The 21,176-nt window shown below is 44.2% G+C and overlaps 1 pseudogene across 1 annotated transcript in view; it reads left to right on the top strand.

Annotated features, from left to right (window-relative positions):
- Positions 1 to 16,207, top strand: part of LOC311232946 (transient receptor potential cation channel subfamily M member 4-like) — a 78,502-nt pseudogene extending 62,295 nt beyond the window's left edge. The window contains exons 19-27 of the transcript XR_014621071.1: positions 986 to 1,221; positions 6,051 to 6,166; positions 7,790 to 7,922; positions 8,096 to 8,270; positions 10,183 to 10,348; positions 10,780 to 10,961; positions 15,602 to 15,734; positions 15,840 to 15,912; positions 16,051 to 16,207. The product of XR_014621071.1 is annotated as a transient receptor potential cation channel subfamily M member 4-like (transcript). The remainder of the gene's footprint in view (positions 1 to 985; positions 1,222 to 6,050; positions 6,167 to 7,789; positions 7,923 to 8,095; positions 8,271 to 10,182; positions 10,349 to 10,779; positions 10,962 to 15,601; positions 15,735 to 15,839; positions 15,913 to 16,050) is intronic.
- The last annotated feature ends 4,969 nt before the right edge of the window (positions 16,208 to 21,176 follow it).

The raw sequence follows: 21,176 nt of genomic DNA, 5'->3' as shown, positions 1-21,176 counted from the left end.
CCTACGACCGACCTGTGGGGGGCATATGCGAGCAACGTTCAAGACAGGGGAGGGGAGAATTGGAAACAGCAAAATTGGGATGGGAGAAAAATAGAAAAATAAGGAGAAAAAGTGGATACAAAAAAAAAGCTAGGCTAGCTGATCCATATCCACGTCCATTCATTTGTGCTAAGACTAGCTATGTAGCTTAATAGCCTTCTATCTTCTTGTCTGACTTGAGCGCATTTCCCATAATGTTGCTGTGTTCCTTTAACAAGCAGCAATTTATATTTCTTCGCTCTGTATTTTCTGATTCAAGTTTTGTTTTATTTGTGACATTTATAAGGTACATTACAGTGAAATGCTTGGTTCTGTACGAGCCTCTTGAGATTGTGTTTCAGTTCATACAGTAAAACTTAAAAGAATAAACACTATACAAAATATACAATATAAGGGGCGGCTGGGTAGCGCAGTGGACTAAGCACTTGCCTACCACCGCAGAGACTCTGGGATCGAATCCAGCTGTCAGCGGTACCTCTGGCTTGGTCAGTCGTCCCTACTAACACAATTGGCAGTGTTAGCGGGTGGGAAGCCGGTGGGGTATGTGTCCTGGTCGTTGTAAACAGCGACTCCTACTGGTCGGTCGGGGCGCCTGTTCAGCAGGGAGGGGATCTGGGGGAGGTAGTGTGATCCTCCCACTCGTTACGCTCCCCCAGTGAGAGTCCTCGCTGTCAGGTGAAAAGAAGTGGCTGGCTGACTCCACATGTATCGGAGGAGACATGTGATAGTCTTCACCCTCGCTAGGCCGACAGTAGGGGGAAAAATGCGCGCAACGACCAGGAAGGGAATTGGCATAACTACTAAATTGGGATGGGAGAAAAAATACGGGAAAAAAGTGAGGACAAAAAATAGATAAAAAAAAAATACATATATACAAAACTAAAGTACAAAATGCTCAAATGTACTGTTGTACTGTGTGTCTTTACCCCCCCCCCCCCCCCCTCAGGCGTCCCCAGCTCCCCCGCGCCGAGCCGGCGCCCCTTCCCTTCCCGGTGGCGTCAGTTCTGGTACGCGCCCGTCACCGCCTTCCTGGGCAACGTGCTGATGTACTTCCTGTTCCTGCTCCTGTTCGCCTACGTGCTATTGGTCGACTTCAGGCCGCCGCCCCCCGCCGGGCCGTCCGTGGCCGAGTACGTGATGTACTTCTGGGTGTTCACCATCGTCTGTGAGGAGATACGAGTGGTGGGTGCTGTACTTCTGGGTGTTCACCATCGTTGTATCAGTGCTTTAAAACCTGCCGTTAAAGCTGCTATAGGAGATATGAGAGGTGGTCAGAGAGACGTATCAGTGCTTTAAAACCTGCCCTTAAAGCTGCTATAGGATTTTAATTTGAAATTTGAATTTAAAAACCTTTATTTATCCCCGAGGGGAGATTAAGATGTCCTTTACAGCATAAGCAGCGTAACAGCAATTTAAAAACAGCAATTAACAAACAGTTTATACATAACATACATGTGTTAAAAACAAGATGGACAAGTACACAGGGATAAAAATAGCTAAAATAGGACTAAAAAGAGCTAAAAAAGTGGTGAAAAAGAAACAAGTCCAATCATGAATGTGTTGTTAAATAATTAAATTAATTTGTTACAGTCCACAACCCAGCTCGTCCAGTTCACAGCAGTTGGCCCGTCCTGGCCCTGCTTGGTTGTGGAGCCTGATTGCCACCGGCACAAAGGACTGCCCAAAGCGCTTTGTGGTATGTCGAGGGGGGATGAGTCTGTGGCTAAACGTGGACCGCATTGCAGTCAGCTCATCATAGAGGGGGTGGCAGGGGTTCTCAAGGATAGCATGCAGCTTCCTCCTCGTCCTCCCCTCTGCCACCACCTCCAGACGGTCCAGGTCCGCTCCCACCACAGAGCTTGCTTTTTTTACCAGTTTGTTTATTTTGTCTGTGTTGGTGTTGCCCCCCCAGCATACCACAGCGAAAAAGAGGGCACCCGCCACCACAGACTGGTAGAACATCTGCAGCAGTTTGCTGCAGACATTAAAAGACCTGAGCCCTCTCAGGAAGAACAGTCTGCTCTGTCCCTTCCTGTAGAGGGCCTCGGTGTTGTCCGTCCAGTCCAGTTTGTTGTTCATGAGAACACCCAGGAATTTGTAATTCTCCACCCTTTCCACCTCCACCCCCTGGATGATGATGGGAGTTGGGGGCTTCCTCTTGCTCCGCCGATGGTCCACCACCATCTTCTTTGTCTTGCTGATGTTGAGCTGTAGGTGGTTTTCCTTGCTCCACTCTGTGAAGCTCTCCACCACAGCTCTGTACTCCTCCTCGTTGTCGTTGGTGATGTATCCAACGATGGAGGAGTCATCAGGAGATACGAGAGGTGGTCAGAGAGACGTATCAGTGCTTTAAAACCTGCCCTTAATGCTGCTATAGGAGATACGAGAGGTTGGCAGAGAGACGTTGTATCAGTGCTTTAAAACCTGCCCTTAATGCTGCTATAGGAGATACGAGAGGTGGGCAGAGAGACGTTGTATCAGTGCTTTAAAACCTGCCCTTAATGCTGCTATAGGAGATACGAGAGGTGGGCAGAGAGACGTTGTATCAGTGCTTTAAAACCTGCCCTTAATGCTGCTATAGGAGATACGAGAGGTGGTCAGAGAGACGTTGTATCAGTGCTTTAAAACCTGCCCTTAATGCTGCTATAGGAGATACGAGAGGTTGGCAGAGAGACGTTGTATCAGTGCTTTAAAACCTGCCCTTAATGCTGCTATAGGAGATACGAGAGGTGGGCAGAGAGACATTGTATCAGTGCTTTAAAACCTGCCCTTAATGGGAGCTCCAGTAGCTCACCACGTACCGCGAGTGCTATTTCAGCGCCGTGGACAACCGCGCTCGCGCGGATCTGGGGCTGAGCGCGTTCGAATCCCGGACGGCAGCCGTGCCTTTCCCAGAGTGTCTTCCCCCCCATCTGAACCCTTTCAGCCTGCTTCTGTCGGTCGAACTTGACCAAGTTTGAATGCGAAGAAAAAGCGATAAACGCTAAAAAGAACCAGCTGACTGGTCAAAGTTTAAAAAAAAAAAAAACTGCCCTTAATGCTGCTATAGGAAATACGAGAGGTGGGCAGAGAGACGTTGCATCAGTGCTTTAAAACCTGCCCTTAATGCTGCTATAGGAGATACGAGAGGTGGGCAGAGAGACGTTGTATCAGTGCTTTAAAACCTGCCCTTAATGCTGCTATAGGAGATACGAGAGGTGGGCAGAGAGACGTTGTATCAGTGCTTTAAAACCTGCCCTTAATGCTGCTATAGGAGATACGAGAGGTGGGCAGAGAGACGTTGTATCAGTGCTTTAAAACCTGCCCTTAAAGCTGCTATAGGAGATACGAGAGGTGGGCAGAGAGACGTTGCATCAGTGCTTTAAAACCTGCCCTTAAAGCTGCTATAGGAGATACGAGAGGTGGTCAGAGAGACGTTGTATCAGTGCTTTAAAACCTGCCCTTAAAGCTGCTATAGGAGATACGAGAGGTGGTCAGAGAGACGTTGTATCAGTGCTTTAAAACCTGCCCTTAAAGCTGCTATAGGAGATACGAGAGGTGGGCAGAGAGACGTTGTATCAGTGCTTTAAAACCTGCCCTTAATGCTGCTATAGGTCGCATTTTTACCTTATAATAAAAGTATTGGGTGTATCTATGGGCAGTATTAGAAAGGATGGGGTTAGGAAAAGGATTCATTGATATGATTAAAGTATTATACAAAGACCCATCGGCCATGATTACAACAGGCACAATCACCTCCGAAATCTTTCCGGTATCACGTTCTTCCAGACAGGGTTGCCCTCTTAGTCCCGGACTATTCGATCTATCATTAGAGCTTTTAGCACAATATATAAGACAATCCCAATCCATAGAACCAATCGTAATCAAGGGCACACAACACAAAATTTGTTTATATGCGGACGACGTAATATTGTTCATGCAAAACCCCAACACCGCATTGCCTCATCTTCTCAAGTTGATTGAGGACTTTGGAGATTTATCGGGATTTAGGATAAATTGGCCGAAGTCGGCCTTCCTCCCACTTAACGCCCCTGCAAAAAGAAATATAACCCTCCCAGAAAAGATACCGATGGTAAAACACTTTAGATGTTTGGGAGTTGAAATATTTCCTACCATAAGCCAAACGGTGAAGCACAATTACATAAAAATCCAAAACAAAATCAAATACGACCTTGTCAGGTGGTCAAAACTTAAAAACTCAGTACAGGCACGGATATCAATAGTTAAGATGGACGTCCTACCTAGAATCAACTTCTTCAGCTCAATGCTACCTTTACCCCCTCCAAAGGGTTACTGGAAAGAATTACACTCCTCCACATACAAATTTATTTGGAATTACAAACCACCACGTATAAAAAGATCCACCGCACAGAGAAACAAAGCAGACGGTGGTATGGCATTTCCAGATTTCTACCACTATTTTAAGGCGTACACTTTAAGACCACTAACAACATGGTTTGATCCCCAAGCATCAGTATCCTGGAGAAATTTAGAAGAAAATATAGTAGCTCCATATAGGCTGAAGGACATAGTATACACCAAATTATCAATTAAGCAATGCGAACGGAAATTTGGCCCCATAATCACTCATGCGATCCGGATATGGCGTGAAACACAAAAAAAAGATTCTATCCCACATAAATGGCATAATCATACTCCCTTATTCAATAACAATGCACTCTTGATTGGAAAACAACCTATAAGATTCCCTAGATGGGAAAAGCAAGGCATACACTCATTAGGAGACGTTTTCAACAAACAGGGTTTTTGTAGTTTCGATGAAATACGCAAAAAATTTAATCTCACTAAGTCCACATATTATTTTTACGCGCAGTTATTGGCATGTTTGAAGGCTCACGGTGTTCCATTAACGATACCAATTGCACACCACAGATACCACAATTTCTTCTATGAAAGAGAGACATTGAGAGGTTTTGTATCAGATTTTTATCATCAATTACTAACGGCCTCGTATGAAACCCTCCACCTAGACTCTATTTGGAGGAGGGATATACCAGACCTGGAAATAGACTTTGAGTGGCAAGAAGCCTGGGCAAATGTTCGACTTGCATCAAGGAACCCGGACCATCAACAAATCAATCTTAACTATATCCATAGGACATACTTGACTCCTATAAGACTGAACAGAATGGGTCTTAAACAAGACTCCAAATGCTCCTTATGTACAAATGGGGATGAGGGGACATTTATGCACATGTGCTGGGACTGCCCACCAGTTAAGATATTCTGGAAAGAAGTGACCCAGCAATTATCAAATCTCTTAATTCTGAATATACCTGTACACCCATCTGTATTACTGCTGAATGATGTTTTTGAGTATGCAGAACATCCACAGCGAAAGAGATTGGTTTTATCTGGTATCACAGTGGCTAAAAAGCTGATAGCATCACGATGGTTTCAACCGGAAAAAATGTGCCGGAAGGTCTGGATTCTTACATACTTTGGGTCTCAATGAATCCAAAATGACTATGTGGTTAGAAGTGGTGGAGAGAATAAAAGCTAGCATATAATGGTAGTGTATGGTTAGGAACAAGTTATAATGGTTGGATTATCCAATGGGGGGTCCGGGAGGGGGGGGTACGAGCTAGAGCATAATACATATGTGTATAGGTTTTTAGATAACAGGTATTAGGGGTATATCCTGTATAAGACAATTAACTAAATGCTGATTTCATTGGATGTGCACTGTCAACTAATGCTTGTATATCTTATCGTGTGTTGTCATGTTTGTTTGTGTTTGTTTAAAAAATAATAAAAAAAATAAAATACAAAAAAAGAATAAAAGTATTGCTTTTCCCGCCCAAAACATTATTGTTGAATGATTAAATGTTTGCGGGTCCAAAATGAATGTTGTTGTTTACATGTTGCATGTCCTCCCTACTTCCCATTTCCCCTCGTGGAATGACCTGATTGAATAAAATATGACATGCTGGTGCTCTAGTGGGACATCTAGTGGCTAAATGCTAAACTGCATGTCTGTTTTCTTCCAGACGGTGTTCATCGGCACGATGACGTGGCGTCAGAGGACGAGGCAGTACATCCAGGATGTGTGGAACAAGTGTGACCTGTGTGCCATCCTCCTCTTCATCACAGGGTTGTGCTGCAGGTAAAACACTGTGCCATCCTCCTCTTCACCACAGGGCTGTGCTGCAGGTAAAACACACTGTGCCATCCTCCTCTTCATCATCTACAGCTTGTCATTACTGTTCCTAATTTATGCAAATGACATGTCGTCAGCTTGTGACTGCAACTTGTTCCTGTTCGCGGACGACTCAGTTGAGGGTTGAAAAAACCCTCAGCTCTGAACTTGGCAGAATCTGCACCTGGCTCGCTGATAACAAACTATCATTACACCTGGGTAAAACAGAGTCCATTCTCTTCAGATCAAATAACAAACTCAGCAAGGCCAACGGCTTCTCTGTTACAGTGGGTGACAATATTGTCACATGGAAAGATGAAATTACTAGGGCTGAAGCATTCAAATAAATTAATCTAGATTAATCTATGGAGTGAAACATCTTCAATGTTAGCGCCGCGGATATAAGAAAGAGGTCTAGCTGAGTCAATGTTGATGGTTTTTTTGAACATTTGTATTCAAAGAAAGCTATTAAAATAGTCTTTGGATCTAAATATACTTTCTTTGTTTTGATTTTACATTAATTCTATGATTTTACTCAAGTAAATATCTGTTACAAGCTTCGGTCTTAAGTAGAAAAATGCTATTTTTTATCTAGATTAATTACAGAATTTTTTAAAATCTATTGACGGCACTAGAAATTACATACCTGGGTTCCATCCTAGAGGCAAATATTTCCTGTGACAAAATGTGATTTAAAAAAAAAGTCAACCAACAAACTCGATTCTTGTACCGGATCTCCTCTCTGGTAAACAAGAATACCCTGAAGACTCTGGCAGGAGCACTCATTCAGGGGTTTTACGATATGCGTGCACCTCATGGTACCAAAGCACCTCAAAGGCACTAAAAACAAGGCTACAAACATCACAAAACAAACTGGTCAGACTACTGCTTGACCTTACTCCTAAAACCCACTTCACCCTGCCCACTTTGACAACCTAGGATGGCTTAGAGTAGATGACAGAGTACAGCAACTTGCAATGGGCTTGGTCTACAAGATGCACTACACGACCAAGGTACCCATGTACATGTCAAAATACTTCCCAAAGGTCAGTGAATACCACGCCCACAGCACCAGAGGGAGTTCCATAAATCATGTTCAACCCAGATTCGGCTCAAACAAGGGACTAAACACGTTTCGCAATTATGCCACATCAATGTGGAACGCCCTACCCACAGCCGTAAAGGAATGTGAATCACTACCCACTTTCAAAACCTCTCTAAAAGAGCACCTACAGGAGGCTGCAATTAGAAACTGGCCCCGGTAAATGTCCAAATCCCCCCCCACCCACCCACCCAACCCCTTCCAATGTACAGTTTCTTCCCCCTCGAATGTATATATTTTTCTTATGATCTCTTTTTCTTAAACAGTACTGTATATTTGTATGTCATAAATGTCTTGATGAATTGAAAATGGGGGACCCTGATGTAAACAAGATGAAAGTTTGTTTGTGTGTATTGAGCCGTACTGTATTGTACCCATTCTGCAATCTGTTAATAAAAGTTTCAATCAATCAACACAATACATACAATACATTTGAATGTAATGTAATCTACATGTCGACCACCGGGCGGCGCTCTCTGTTTTGTCAGGATGTTTGAGTGGTCCTATGAGTTTGGCCGGGCCGTCCTGTGTGTGGACTACATGGTGTTCACTCTGCGGCTGATCCACATCTTCGCCATCCACAAGCAGCTGGGACCCAAGCTCATCATCGTGGGCAAGATGGTGAGAGGTCGTGGGGTCAGGGTCAGGGTTACATCCACAAGCAGCTGCTTTTACTTTTACTTTTTTTACTTTTACTCTTTAGTATATATTCAGATTAAAATCTTTTATCGCCTATATTTATTGTTTTTTTATTTATTGACCTCGTAACGCGTCACATTCGCTCCTCTTCGCAGATGAAAGATGTCTTCTTCTTCCTCTTCTTCCTGGGCGTGTGGATCACGGCGTACGGAGTCGCCAATCAGGCGCTGATCTACTCCTACGATCCCCGTCCCGACATGATCTTCCGCCGGGTCTTCTACCGGCCGTACCTGCACATCTTCGGACAGATCCCCGTGGAGGAGATGGACGGTACGAGTGTGTGTGTGTGTGGGTGGGTGTGTGTGTGCGTGTGTGCACGTGCATGTGTGTCGTATGGATGCGTGTCCATGTGATTTCTTTGTCTTAGTTCTGAGATAACTCTGTACTACAGTCCTATGCCTACTACCTAATATGCCTATACTACTATCTACTATGCTAATATGTGTATACTACTATCTACTATGCTAATATGTCTAGACTACTATCTACTATGCTAATATGTCTATACTACTACCTACTATGCTAATATGGCTAGACTACTATCTACTATGCTAATATGTCTAGACTACTATCTACTATGCTAATATGGCTAGACTACTATCTACTATGCTAATATGTCTAGACTACTATCTACTATGCTAATATGGCTATACTACTACCTACTATGCTAATATGTCTAGACCAGTGGTTCTCAACTGGTCTAGCCTCGGGACCCAACATTTTCCTTAGTCATTAAGTCGCGACCCAAAATTTTGAACCACTATGATTTATGTAAAAAAAAAATATTTGCAGTAATACACAATCTTTCAAAACATGAAATAAACACAAAAAAGTGCAACAAAAGTGCAACTATTGCTAAAAACCCAATGAAATAAAAGAATAATAAATAATATATGCTTCTTAGCAGATTTCTTAGCTTAACATAACAGACCTAAATTTGGGGGAACTAATGGGATAACTGAGTTTGCAACAAAAGTGCAACTAGGGCTAAAACCCAATGAAATAAAATAATAATAAATAATATGCTTCTTAGCAGATTTCTTAGCTTATCATAACAGACCTAAGTTTGGGGGAACTAATGGTAAATGGCTGCTTTTTTATATAGCGCTTTTATCCAAAGCGCTTTACAATTTGTTACTCACATTTTACCCATTCACACACCGATGGCGGAGGCAACCATGCAAGGTGCCAACCTGCTCATCGGGAGCAATTGGGGGTTAAGTGTCTTGCTCAAGGACACATCGACACGCTGCCTGGGAGGAGCAGGAATCGAACCGGGAACCTCCGGATTGCCAGACGACTGCTCTACCTCCTGAGCCACTGTCGCCCCTAATGGGATAACTGGGGTTGCAACAAAAGTGCAACTAGGGCTAAAAACCCAATGAAATTAAATAATAATAATAAATAATTATGCTTCTTAGCAGACTTCTTAGCTTAACATAACAGACCTACGTTTGGGGGAACTAATGGGATAACTGGGATTGCAATAAAAGTGCAACTAGGGCTAAAAACCCAATGAAATAAAATAATAATAAATAATATGCTTCTTAGCAGATTTCTTAGCTTAACATAACAGACCTACGTTTGGGGGAACTAATGGGATAACTGGGGTTGCAACAAAAGTGCAACTAAGGGCTAAAAACACAATGAAATAAAATAATAATAATAATAATAAATAATATATCCTTCTTAGCAGACTTCTTAGCTTAACATGCAGGGAACTAATGGGATAACTGGGGATGATGTTTGCTCCTGACAAGTCTCAAAGTCTGGGGTGATGGTAGACAAAGCAACTCTGAGGTCATGATCAATGTCCAATCTGTTCCCCCGCTTTGTCTTCAGCTGGACCAGAGCTGAGAAGCCACTTTCACAAAGATAGGTAGTGAAAAAAAAAGAAAAAGATTTTTTTTTTTTTTTTTACACACACATCCGCGACCCACTCAAAATGGCCCCGCGACCCACTTTTGGGTCGCGACCCACCAGTTGAGAAACACTGGTCTAGACTACTATCTACTATGCTAATATGTCTAGACTACTATCTACTATGCTAATATGTCTAGACTACTACCTACTATGCTAATATGTCTAGACTACTATCTACTATGCTAATATGTCTAGACTACTACCTACTATGCTAATATGTCTGAGGACATGTTGATGAATGAGACCCTGTGTCCTCCAGTGGGGAAGCGGTGGGACATGCCGTGCACTGACAACATCACGCAGATAGAGGGCGGTGCTGAGCCGTGCAGGAGCCAGTACCACAACTGGCTGGTTGTCATCCTGCTGGTGGTCTACCTGCTGGTGACCAACATCCTGCTCATCAACCTGCTCATCGCCATGTTCAGGTAGAGGCTCCACCCCTCTGTCTTTCTCTGTCTCTGTCTGTCTGTCTCTCTCTCTCTGTCTCTCTCTCTGTCTCTGTCTCTCTGTCTCTGTCTGTCTCTGTCTCTCTCTCTCTCTGTCTCTCTCGATGTGTGTCTCTCTCTCTCTGTCTGTCTCTCTCTCTGTCTCTCCTCTTTCCTCTCTGTCTCTCTCTCTGTCTCTCTTTCTCTGTCTCTCTCTCTCTCTCTCTCTCTCGATGTGTGTCTCTCCGTCTCTCTCCTCTCTCCTCTCTGTCTCTCTCTCTGTCTGTCTCTCTCTGTGTCTCTCGCTGTGTCTCTGTCTCTCTCTCCATCTGTGTCTGTCGCTCTCTGTCTCTCGTGTTCAGCTAAGTGACTAAATGTAAGTCTCCCTCCCTCCTCCCCTCCCTCCCTACCTCCCTCCTCCCTCCCTCCAGCCACACCTTCTCCAAGGTGCAGGAGAACAGTGACGTCCACTGGAAGTTCCAGCGCTACAACGTGATCGTGGAGTACCACTCCAAGCCCTCGCTGGCCCCGCCCTTCATCTTCCTCTCACACCTGCACCTCTTCATCAAGAGGAACATCCGCAAGGTGCCGTCAGTCAAGATCCTCCACTTCGGTCAGTATGTTTCAACCAGGGCCCCTTCCCCCACACACAGGCTCCATTATACTGTATACATATACGGGTGGAAGAGGTTAACATCTAGTGGCTCAGTGTTGTCTAGAGCAGTGGTTCCCAATCGTTTTAATCGTTATTTCTTTTATTAGCAATATCCATTCATTTTTCATCCATCTATCCAATCCAGTCATTGGGAATGGGTCTGAGCTTGAAAAGGGCAAATACCGCCACCTATTGTCTCTCGGATGGTATTGCACATCATTGGATTGGATGGGACTGTGCATCAGAGGAAAACTCCGGTCCTGGGTTTTCCCATCTCGGGCAAGCAGTATCTGTTACCACATTCACTGGGGAGGCTCGGAGCAGCTTTCGATTATGTGTTTTGGTGCTATAACGTTGGATCAATAAACGCGATCAATATTTGGAATTTGATTAATCTTTTTGCAGAACATCTCATCTGAGGTAAGGACTCTATGTTACCAGTCTTGGGGTAATCAGATGTTCCTATCACCGCCATCGCAGCGCGTGTGTGTGCGTAACGTTAGCCGTATCCACGGCATGGATAATCGATTTTTCAGCCCGCTTCTCTAGCGTGCATAAGTACATATACTATCGATAATCTAGTGTTTATTTGAAAACTATTCATATATCAGCCGAAAAATTACGACGTGTTTTGTGTATTCCAGTAAAGGGCTATTATTGCGGATTTCTCTGGAATTCTCCCAAATCTCAAACTATACTCGTATTCGAAACGGTATAAAACGGAAATGTACCAATGAAAAAACAATCCGTTTCATACATGTTGACTGCAAGCAAGTCATTGATAAGCGAGGGGTGTTTTAGACCCATAGCCATAATTTAAGATATAGTTTAGGCGTTCGCAAATTTTCCCGACCTCCCATTGACTTCCTTACTGGCACGCTAGCCCTAATATGGTCAAAGGGGCGTGGCTCTGAATTAGTTAAAAAAAAAAAAAAACGTTGCGCATATAGATTGCCCTTCCAACTGAAAAATTTCAGGATAGAATAAAAATATTAGGTAAAGAGAGAGAGATGCCCCGTATTCCATTGCAGTTTGCACAGCCTCCTCAGCATGCCTCTCCACGGACCTATATATTATATCCATAGCGTGGGTGGTGATGATGATGATGATGATAGAAACCGCTGTGGCCCATACAGTTGAATGCTGGTATTACACTCACTGAGGGACACGAAGAAGTCAAGTCCAAATCGGGATTGGAATAAAAAAGTAGGGATGCCCCGATCAGGTTTTTTGCCACCGATCGTCGTGAGCCATATCGGCCGATACCGATCCGATACCGATCGTCTTTGATTAAAAAGAAATTAAAAATTATTTTATATAATTATTTTTTTATAAAATATATATATATTATATAATTAGACTTGTACTTGTATTATCTGCGAGACATCGCCACCACGCAACAAGTCAAAATGCTCGCTATCTGCAAACAGCTCCACTGTCTGTGTGTACTCTAGTAGCCTCCAGCTCCAAAAAGGATTCTCCTGTGCTGCAGCTGGACCCTATTGGTAACGTTACTGTGCTTTGGTCATATCACATTCAGCAAGCCCTCAGCTCGAATACGCATTGAATCAATGTTATAAGACATTGATATCAGGAGCTATCTGTAGCTACTGCTAGCCGGCTAGATGACGTTAAGACAGAACTTTTTAGTTCAATGGGACATTTCGTTTTGAACAGTGAACTAGCGTCAGCTAACGCAAGCTAACGGAGGTATCAACATGGACTACTAAACTTGCTGCAGCATTTGTTGATATCAGGAGCTATCAGTAGCTAGCCGGCTAAATACCGTTAGACAATGCCTACTAAAAGTGAATAGTTGACTGGGTAATTTTGTTTAAACAGTAACGATAGCTAGGTAGCTAACGTTAGCTCAGGTCGAATGCACTATAGCATAGGTGTCAAACTCATGGCCCGCGGGCCAAATGTGGCCCGCCCAAGAGCTCTGGTAAAAAAAAGAAATAAAATAATTTTTTTTTTTACATTAATCTTGGGTTGAAAAATAGCGGCGTTAAATTAATTGTGGGTTAATGCGTTAATAAAGCTTTAACTTTGACAGCCTTAGTTATTAGACATTCTTACACATACATGTATGTTGAACATCTGAGGTATTGATGAAGTAACAAAGGAAAAAAGCCAAAAGCACTTACTCCTCAGACATTCTTTGACAATTTTACAGCCCAAAATACAAAAAAGATCCAGGCGGAATAGGTAACAAAGGGTTGAAGAAATATTGTCTGAACTGTCAGATGCAAACTGGCTGTGTGACATAACCGAGCATCTCGCTCAATTGAATAAGAAGCTGTAGGGACGCAAACAAGTCCCACCCAAAACTTGATAGTTGTGAACTGAGACAACCCTTATTTTGTTATTTTTGAGTACAGTTACAGTTGTGTGTTCATGCAGACACATAATAGCAATTTCATTACGAATTGAAAATGGTGGACCTTGATGTAAACAAGTCGAAAGTCTTTCTCTGTTCTGCATACCCTTAACAATTGTGTCATAGCTTGTATTTGATGATCTTCTTCTTTGTTATTTACTTGAATGGTTTGATCATTGATTAATGGAGTAATATGGGGTTCTGATCAACTAAAATTATTTGTTAAAATAACATAAGCTAACATATATTTTTACATCTATGCAAATACATATGCAATATGTATAACTTGAATAAGTAATAAATACAGAAACAACATGTTTAACAATATGTAAATGAGTAGCTACATTTATTTTACATTACATTAACATTTATACGGCCTTTGGCCCATTGAGGGCAACCATAATGCTGATGTGGCCCTCTGTGAAAATGAGTTTGACTCGAGCAGAGGAGCCGCCTCTCAGTCCTCTGTGTTTACAAACTGTACACGGGTGCGGGCAGGGCTAGGGAGGAGGAGCAGCGGCAGTTTGCAGGTCCTGTGTGTCTGAGACAGACAGCGAGTGAGATCTCCGCTTGATCAGTTTCCGCGATCGGCGAATATGACTCATTATCGGAATTCGCCGATCGCATATTTATACTGATTATCGGTCGATAACGATCGGTGGCCGATCGATCGGGGCATCCCTATAAAAAAGGCATTTATATTAAACAATACAGAATATACAGCACTTCTTGGGGTCTGTAGGTTAAGCACTTATTCCCTCCCCCCTGAACATTTATGGAGATGTATGGGCCTTTTAAGTCAGTGATAAAAGTGTCTTTCAAGGATAAGTGAGCTCCTGCACTGATTATTATAGTTCAATATTTTATCACCAAAACCCCCCAAAAAGCAGAAAAAGGGGGCCCCCCCACCCAAAAAGGGCCCCCAAAAATCGGTCTTGCACTCTTTGCACGCTTGGTTATAACACACACTGGTATAGTGCCATTTTCAGCCTTTGAGCACCTGCCCCTCTAAAGTCCTGTGCACGTCCCTGCCTAGTTGCACTTTTGTTGCAACCCCAGTTATCCCATTGATTGCCAGCCATTGTACCCATCAAAGTACCCAGTCTGCCACCGTTGAAAGCCTATGGAAATGTTTACCTTTTTTGCAGGGCTATAACTTTTTAAATTGTATTGCTATATTGACATTACTATGGCCCATTCAACATCGATTATCTATCGTTCAGGATGTGGGAACGTTATATTTTTTCATTCATACATTGTTGTGTTACTAGCGTCGAGAATATAAGTATGTTTTTAATCTTTTCTGCTGTAATTCCAAAAACAGTAGTTATAGGCCCTGAAGCATAATAGATTATCGATTGGCGTTTCTTTCCCATACACGCTATATTAAAAAATTAAAATTTATATGATCGGTATACATTATGCTTCATCATGCGTGAAGGAAAGGGGGGGGGGTCGTTTATAATTCCTTGATCGTCAGTAACGGCTTTATTTACTATGGCTTGATACGTTGATCAGATGGTTTGCAGTGAAATGATTAAACAATCGGGCTGAAAATAACGTTACTGTCCTCTTACCGTGCGCCGATGAGACTGGATGCGAAAGATCCCAATTATTTGACGCCGATCAATTTCCGGTTTGTATGACGCAATAAACGCCGAAATCATATCGATTATTGCATTATGGCAGCGATCCATATGCACTATAGTGTTTGTCTGGATCCACGTAACAAGATGTGACTGCCGGAGAAATTTCCTCGACGCACCGATCACACCATCCGGTTTTGAGAGTGTAACTCGCCCAACCATCCACCAGGCGGCGGTATTGAGGCGTTGCAGTCTCATTCAGGGTCCCGCTGGAGCACCGGAGGTTGGCTGGATGAATTATGAATGCCATGGCGAAAAAATGAAATATTGATCTAAGAAACGCTGTACAGCGTTGTTGGCGTTCAACGCATGGCGGGCAATAACGCTGTACAGCGTTTTTTGGATGTGTTAATGACTAAGGAAAATGTTGGGTCCCGAGGCTAGACCAGTTGAGAACCACTGGTCTAGAGCACCACTCAGTGTTGTCTAGACTCTAGAGCAGCTTTAACCCTTTCACTGCCACACTACAGAAGGTTAACCCTTTACTATCACTCTACCGACGGTTACCGTAAAATTATTAACCTGCTGTTGTGTGGCAGTGAAAGGGTTAACCTTTTTCCCCCACTGCTCAGTGTTGCAGTTGAAAGGCAAAGTGGCCAACCGGCTGATGACGTGGGAGACCATCCAGAAGGAGAACTTCCTGACCGCCCAGAGCAAGATCCATAGAGCCAGCGACTCAGAGAGGCTCAAGCGGATGTCCGTCAAGTGAGTGGACACGCCCCCGCCCCCTCCCTGACAGTTCAGTCCTATCATCATCAGCTGTTTACTTTGTGAGTTGTGTGTCGTGTTAAGCTTCCTGTTTCCTGACAGAGTGGACAGTGTGCTGAAGCAGCTGACTGAGACCAGAGACGTGGACCACCGGCTGAGAGCTCTGGAGAACGAGGTAGAACCTGTTAGAACCTGACCTGAAGCTCTCTGTTAGAACCTTAAAACGAACCCTTCTTTCAAAGGTGCAATGAGTTAGAACTTTTGTTGTCGCAGGCTACTTAAATAAATAAAACGTACTGCTCTTCCTTCTCAGATGGAGTTCTGCTCCAATGCTCTGAGCTGGATCATGGAGACGCTGGTTCAGACCAGCACCGCCAAGCCCAGCCGACCCCCCCCCCACCTTCAGGAGCTTCTCCGTGGAGCCACGCCCCTCCTGAGCCCCGCCCCTCCTGAGCCCCGCCCCTCCTGAGCCCCCCCCCCCCCCCCCCCCCCCCATCCTGACCCTAGCCCGTCCTGACCCTAGCCCGTCCTGAGCCCCCCCCCGTCCTGAGCCCTGCCCGTCCTAAGCCCCCCCCCCCCGTCCTGAGCCACGCCCCTCCTGAGCCCTGCCCGTCCTGAGCCTGTAGACGGCCCTATAACATACAAGGCACACGCTACAGCCTGGAACATACAAGACACACGCTACAGCCTGGAACATACAAGACACACGCTATACCCTGGAACATACAAGACACACGCTATACCCTGGAACATACAAGACACACGCTACAGCCTGGAACATACAAGACACACGCTACAGCCTGGAACATACAAGACACACGCTATACCCTGGAACATACAAGACACACGCTACAGCCTGGAACATACAAGGCACACGCTACAGCCTGGAACATACAAGACACACGCTACAGCCTGGAACATACAAGACACACGCTATACACTGGAACATACAAGACACACGCTACAGCCTGGAACATACAAGACATACGCTACAGCCTGGAACATACAAGACACACGCTACAGCCTGGAACATACAAGACTCTCTGTTTCTCTCTCTCTCTCTGTGTCTCTCTCTCTCTCTCTCACTGTCTCTCTCTCTCTGTGTCTCTCTCTCTCTGTGTCTCTCTCTCTGTCTCTCTCTCTCTCACTGTCTCTGTCTCTCTCTCGGTCTCTCTCTGTCTCTATGTCTCTCTCTCTCTCGCTCTGTCTCTCTCTCTCAGTACTGAGTAGATTAATTGTGTAACATACTGATATATTATACAATGTATTATATACAGAATGCAGGTGTAGGTATGTGGTTGTTTAATATATATATATATAATGTGATGTAATGGTTACATGTGTTTACAGTGTTGAGGAAAGCGTTCTCGCTGCACTTTTGAACCATTGTCTTGCACTGTGTATTTGAATGGTTATTAATGATGTCACAATGGAAAATTACTTTTCTACTGTTTACATATAAGGTGCCTATTGAGTGATTTTTATTTTTACAGCTGCCAACTTTTGAGACCATTTTAGTATGAATGTTTGTAACGGCATTGTCTTATTCTGTCTATTAAAGGGTATATATTTAATATTTACATTCAGTCATTTAGCTGAACACTTATCCAAAGAGACTTCCTGCTGTACAACAAGTCAGCAGGAAGGTTCTGTACAACAAGTCAGCAGGAAGGTTCTGTACAACAGGTCAGCAGGAAGGTTCTGTACAATAGGTCAGCAGGAAGGTTCTGTACAACAAGTCAGCAGGAAGGTTCTGTACAACAGGTCAGCAGGAAGGTTCTGTACAACAAGTCAGCAGGAAGGTTCTGTACAACAGGTCAGCAGGAAGGTTCTGTACAACAGGTCAGCAGGAAGGTTCTGTACAACAGGTCAGCAGGAAGGTTCTGTACAACAGGTCAGCAGGAAGGTTCTGTACAATAGGTCAGCAGGAAGGTTCTGTACAACAGGTCAGCAGGAAGGTTCTGTACAACAAGTCAGCAGGAAGGTTCTGTACAACAAGTCAGCAGGAAGGTTCTGTACAACAGGTCAGCAGGAAGGTTCTGTACAACAGGTCAGCAGGAAGGTTCTGTACAATAGGTCAGCAGGAAGGTTCTGTACAACAAGTCAGCAGGAAGGTTCTGTACAACAAGTCAGCAGGAAGGTTCTGTACAATAGGTCAGCAGGAAGGTTCTGTACAATAGGTCAGCAGGAAGGTTCTGTACAATAGGTCAGCAGGAAGGTTCTGTACAACAGGTCAGCAGGAAGGTTCTGTACAATAGGTCAGCAGGAAGGTTCTGTACAACAAGTCAGCAGGAAGGTTCTGTACAACAGGTCAGCAGGAAGGTTCTGTACAACAGGTCAGCAGGAAGGTTCTGTACAATAGGTCAGCAGGAAGGGTTCAACTCTTATCAGCCGAGTAACAATGTTCATCAATCAGTGCTGAAATTTGAGCACTACAGTTTTGAGTGCATAGTAGTAAAGACATTAGCATTGTAGTGTAGACATATTAGCATAGTATAGACTATTAGCATAGTAGTATAGACATTAGCATTGTAGTATAGACATATTAGCATAGTATAGACTATTAGCATAGTATAGACTATTAGCATAGTAGTATAGACATTAGCATAGTAGTATAGACATATTAGCATAGTAGATAGTATAGACATTAGGATAGTAGTATAGACATATAGACATATTAGCACAGTAGATGGTAGTATAGACATATTAGCATAGTAGTATAGTCATATTAGCATAGTAGATACTGTAGAAGTGGAAAACCCCAGTTTAAAAAATGCCTGTGTATGTGTGGACTAGGCCTCGGTCAAGGTAATTGGACCTGGGAGCAGGGATGGCTGCACACCTGTTGTGCATCGAGGTAATTGATGCACACAGGTTAAATCAGCCATCCTCACACACACACACACACACTGGAGAGAGAGCCTCTGCCATGACAGCATTCCCTTAGCTCTGGCTTGTATAACATCTAGCCAACTCTCTTCAATAAAGTGGACTGTTTTGCGACATCTCCCTGTGACTGATATGCATGTCGGAACAAGGCCACCGTTCAACCCTGCTGCGTGGGAGAGGCATGTGCCTCCTCCTCCCCAGCCCACGAGGGAGGCATCCATCTGGACAGATGTAGGTCATTATCCTGCCAAGGGGAACCCCTGCACAGATGCTGGACGTGCTCCACCAGTGAGACAGGTCTTCCACCACTGAGTGGGGCACCTGCTTTCTCTTTTTCAGATGGACTACATCCACTCTGAGGCAACCGGACCATCTCAGGAGGCGTAATACATTTACATTTAGTCATTTAGCCGACACGTTTATCCAAAGCGAGTTCTGCACAACAAGTCAGCAGGCAGGGTACAACTCTGTCAGCTCAAGGTAAGTAATATTGTTTGTCAAATAGTGTCGAACTTGGGGGGTGCTACAGTCTTGGGTGCATAGTAGTATAGACATAACATATTAGCATATTAGGTAATAATATAGGCAAGGTATATTCCTTGGTAGTAAAGTGCATAATAGTAAAAGACAGTAAGTTATTCATTTCAGATATTGATTCAAGAAATGTGTCTAAGTGAAACCGGTCTTATTTGACATGCCCTGAGTGGGAGTTGAACCCGGGTCGGCCACACCGCGGGCAACATCGCAGACCACTATACCAAGAGGTGAATTTACGTCTTGGTAATGTGTCTGGATGCCTTTTTAAGGGGGAGTGAGTTTACTTGCAGTACCGCTACGTGCCACAGTCACTTCACAACACATGAAGTCCATCGTGGGTGGGGGGGGGGGGGGGGGGGGGGGGGGTCGATATGTAGTAGTATCGCGATACTGTATCGATATTTAATTATTCATAAAAAAATATATATATATATTTCTTTTGTATAAGGAAGTTGCATTGTTCATTTCAATACCTGTAATAGTATAGTAGTCCACACGCACATGTGTGCATTCCGGTAAGTTGGAATATGACTGTAATACAAACATGGAGCGGCTTTGGCTCAGGGGTAGAGCGGGTCGTCCAAGGGTTGGTGGTTCGAATCCCACTCAAGCCCATGTCCATCCCATCGCCGTTGTGTCCTTGGGCAAGACACTTAACCTACTTGCCTCGTATGAATGTGTATGCATGTGAATGAATGTTGGTGGTGGTCGGAGGGGCCGTAGGCGATGATTATTCACCACGCTTCCGTGAGCTCTGGCTGCAATTGTAGCTTACCACCACCGGTATGACTGTGTATGAACGAATAATGGACTCTGTGAAGCTCTGGGTGTCATGAAGAGCGCTATATAAATCCAAGTCATTATTATTATTTATTATTAGTTCAGTTTGTCAGGTACATGCAACCCAGATTACAGTGTTGACATCTGTCTGCTTGAGAAAATACCATGTTCTGCAATAAAAATTATTGAAGTGAGATGAACAGACTGAACTTTATTTTATTAGATAAAACATGTTGACAAAGTTTTACTTTGCAGTTGAAAAAAAAAGTTATGTATCGCAATATTAATATCGCAATTACTCAGCATATCGCAATATATTTTGTATCGCAATACTATCGTATCGTGACTCAAGTATCGTGATAGTATCGTATCGTGAGGCCTCTGGTGATTCCCACCCGTGGATATACTCGCGGTACCTCCGTTACATAAGCTCCAATCAGACCAAGAGGTGAGATGCTGACGTGAGGCCTAATAGGCACATGACCTCCATGGACTGTGGCGCCTGAATGCACCCTGCTCAAGGCTCCTCTTAGATCCTGCTGTCAGACGTCCATGAACCTTGATGTACTGGAGGCGTGGCCAAGCTGCACGTCTAGATACTCAATCTGACGACTCCAAGCCAGGGTGCTTTTCTCCAATTGATGTTGTACCCTTCCTGCTGACTTGTTGTACAGAACTTGTAAGTCGCCTTTGATGAAAGCGCCAGCTAAATGACTAAATGTAAACCAATAGCCCAGGAATGGGAAACACAGGAATCAATTCTAGCATCTGCATGTCAGTCGGGGCCCTTTGGGAGGGAGGGGCTGCTTCAATTGAAACAGGTGACATATAGGCGGTCAGGTGGCGTAGCGGAGATTGCGTTCGTCACCAACCCCGGCGATGCTGGATTCGCCTGTTCAAATCCAGCTCACAGCTCCGGGGCTGTCACCAGCTTGGCTGGCCGTTCACACTAATACAATTGGCAGTATTAAGAGGGTGGGAGAAGCTGGCGGGGTGGGTCCGGGTCGTTGTAAACAGCGACTCCTACAGTTCGGTCGGGGCGCCTGCTAAGCGCAGATAGGATCTAAGGGCGGTAGTGTGATCCTTCCACACGTTACACGCTCTCAGTGAGAGTCCGCGCTGCCAGGTGAAAAGAAGCGGTTGATTGGCTAGACGTGTGTCGGAGGAAGCACGTGATAGCCTCCACTCTCCCAGACCGACTGTGGGGGGTAAGTGCGCAGCGACCAGGAAGGA

Source organism: Notolepis coatsorum, assembly GCF_963971535.1.
Source record: "Notolepis coatsorum genome assembly, chromosome: 8".
Taxonomy (NCBI): domain Eukaryota; kingdom Metazoa; phylum Chordata; class Actinopteri; order Aulopiformes; family Paralepididae; genus Notolepis; species Notolepis coatsorum.
The sequence above is the reverse complement of the archived record's forward strand: the minus strand, read 5'-3'. Positions and strand labels throughout refer to the sequence as shown.